The sequence below is a fragment of the Habropoda laboriosa genome, unplaced genomic scaffold (assembly GCF_001263275.1).
Source record: "Habropoda laboriosa isolate 0110345459 unplaced genomic scaffold, ASM126327v1 scaffold218, whole genome shotgun sequence".
In the NCBI taxonomy this organism is placed as follows: Eukaryota; Metazoa; Arthropoda; class Insecta; order Hymenoptera; family Apidae; genus Habropoda; species Habropoda laboriosa.
In genome coordinates this window covers 272,976-275,950 of record NW_017100329.1, presented here as the reverse complement: position 1 = coordinate 275,950, position 2,975 = coordinate 272,976, and positions in this window count along the sequence as shown.

Here is a 2,975-nt window from a genome sequence, read left to right as displayed (position 1 = left end):
TGACTTCCGTGCATGAAAGTTTAGTAGAATAAAATGATTATTTTTAAAATACTAAGCATCGGAAATCGGAATCTAACAGCAGCGAACGTGTTAAATATATTTATTGTCATAGTTACTCGTACGAATCGTCGTTTTCATCCCTTTTTCTCTTCATCTTAATTACTCTTTGTGCTTCTGGCACGGTGTGAGGAAGGAAGGGCGAAATTAAGTGATAACTCGTCTTTTTCCCTAGGAAGGGCTAACTCACAAGGCTCTCACAGACTCAGACTGCTCCCAAGCGACGACAAATTCTCGGGAGTTTCGAGAATAATTCATTTGAAAATTTTATTTGAAAAATTAAACAGATGTGAGACCATCGCCTTCAGGAGTAACCCCCTTGAGGCTGAGCACACGTATTTCAGCGTTGGACCTATTGATCGTAACGTTTCTGGTATCTGTTTTAATGCCCGAGTTACATTGCTCTGACTTTCGGAAACTGACTGAAAATGCGTTCGAAAATACGAGAACTGCACCGAAGTTGTGATCGATTTTGCATTCGAAAACTCTTTCGTTAGAATTTCTGTATGTGCGGGACACCATGGTCGCGATGTAAAATCTGCGACGGCGCAATTTCACGTTGAACTCGTTTGATTTGGTTGACAATGTTTACGTTTCACAGAGGAGGCAAATTTGCAGGATATTTCTCAATGCACGCGCCACTCGCTTATTTACACACAATTGCGCAATGGTGTATGTCCAAAACTATTTCAAAAAATTCAAATGAATTGCCCAATATTGCACAGTCTTCCACAATAATAGCTAATTAAAATGGTGATACAATTAAACCATTGTAATATCGATCGTTAAACTGGATATCCATACAGTTTAAATGTATTCAAATATACAACATATTTAAAATAGATCACCTGAATAACTCGCTTGCTTTTGATGATAGAAAAAAGTGCGTCGGATCAAACTTGCTTGGTTTCGAGGGACACGTAATCTGATGTTAATCATTTTTTTGTAGATGGAAGCGTAGAGGAGATACGAAGGTTAACCCTGTCTTTTTAAATGGAACGATATGGTTTTTTTTACTTACATTGTTATAAAGCGTTTCAAGACGAATACAGTGACGCATATGAAGGTCCCTCAAGGCCAACTATTTACAATGGAAAATAAATTGTTTAAAGGCATTCTTCCATCAGTTCGGCAATGTTGGCATTCCGCACTTTTGCATTTTTTTCTGTTATCAAAAGCAAGCGAGTTATTCAGGTGACCTGTTTTTAATGCCCCACCCTGTACGCAGACAATATGTTAAAACTATTGCATACATATTACATGTACTTACATTTACGAAATATCAGTAATTTTATGATGAACTTTTGTTAACCATAATTTGCGTGACAGTGTACAACAATCGTTTCTTTTTTTTTCTTTTTTCAAGATTTTCTACCGTAAATTGATATCGTTTATCAGAAAGAAAGGAATTTATAAGCAGAAAATGAATACATCTCAAAATGCAATTGGAACATATTTAAATTTATTCCGGTATCATTCAGAATTTTTGCAATTTTTGATAGCGTATCAATCTAATTAAATTCTAAATAGCTCCAAAAGAAGACTGTTCGATTGCACGGACGAGTGAAACAGTTAACTTAAAAATCTTGTACCACAAACGAATTAGTCATCACTATCCTTTTCTTTTCTCTTGAATTTTTCCACACCCCTCTAGTTTGCAATCATCTTTCAACCTCACATTCTCCTTCCAAAAATTCTCTTCAATATCGAATCATCTCTATACATCGTTCAAAATACGAGTAACCTCGCTTCGCGCATGGGACGTGCCTAAGGCAGGGCTAAAACGTCCAAACCCCCACTTAACTGCCTATGTTTATCTTCGTCTTAACCTCTGCTACGCTCTCCGTCTACTGCTACGGGCGTGACGCTCTCATATGCACAGTGATATAATTAATTCTCTATTTACTTTTGTATTGTTCTCTTTCCGGTCTTATTGCTGCTATCGTTAAAAGAATGTTTCTTACGATCACATAAAGAATTCGAAGATCTATTTCGATTTTCTTCCATACCATTTTGTATTTCTTCAAATTTTATTTCTTTTTCTAATCATGCGACACTCTATGCGTTAAAAATCGTTCTTTTGTCGGATTGCATACCGCTCACCTTTCTGCAAGTCGGGGTTGCAACTTTGCTGCCGGGAGTCGCTCCCGAAACATGCACATTGTTGCAAACGCGTTATCGGGTTAGCAACTTTGTTGCCAGAAATCGCTCCCGAAAATGCACATTGTTGCAAACGCGTTATCGGGTTAGCAACTTTGTTGTCGGAAATCGCCCCCGAAAAGTGCACATTGTTGCAAACGCGTTCTCGGTTTGCAACTTTGTTGTCTCGAAAATTTGCACATTGTTGCACGGCGCCCCGTTTTGCAACAATGTGCAATTTTCGCGAGCGATTCACGGCAACAAAGTTGCAAAGCGCGATCTCTCTTTTTGCAACTTTGTTGTCGGGAACCGCTCCCGAAAAATGCACATTGTTGCAAACGCGGTTCTCTCTTTGCAACATTGTTGCCGCAAGTCGCTCCAGAAAAATGCACATTGTTGCAAACACGTTCTCGGTTTGCAACTTTGTTGTCTCAGAAATTTGCACATTGTTGCACGGCGCCCCGTTTTGCAACAATGTGCAATTTTCGCGAGCGATTCACGGCAACAAAGTTGCAAAGCGCGATCTCTCTTTTTGCAACTTTGTTGTCGGGAACCGCTCCCGAAAAATGCACATTGTTGCAAACGCGTTCTCGGTTTGCAACTTTGTTGCCATGAAACGCTCCCGCAAATTGCACATTGTTGCAAGCGCGTTCTCGGTTTGCAACTTTGTTGCCATGAAACGCTCCCGCAAATTGCACATTGTTGCAAGCGCGTTCTCGGTTTGCAACTTTGTTGTCTCGAAAATTTGCACATTGTTGCACGGCGCCCCGTTTTGCAAC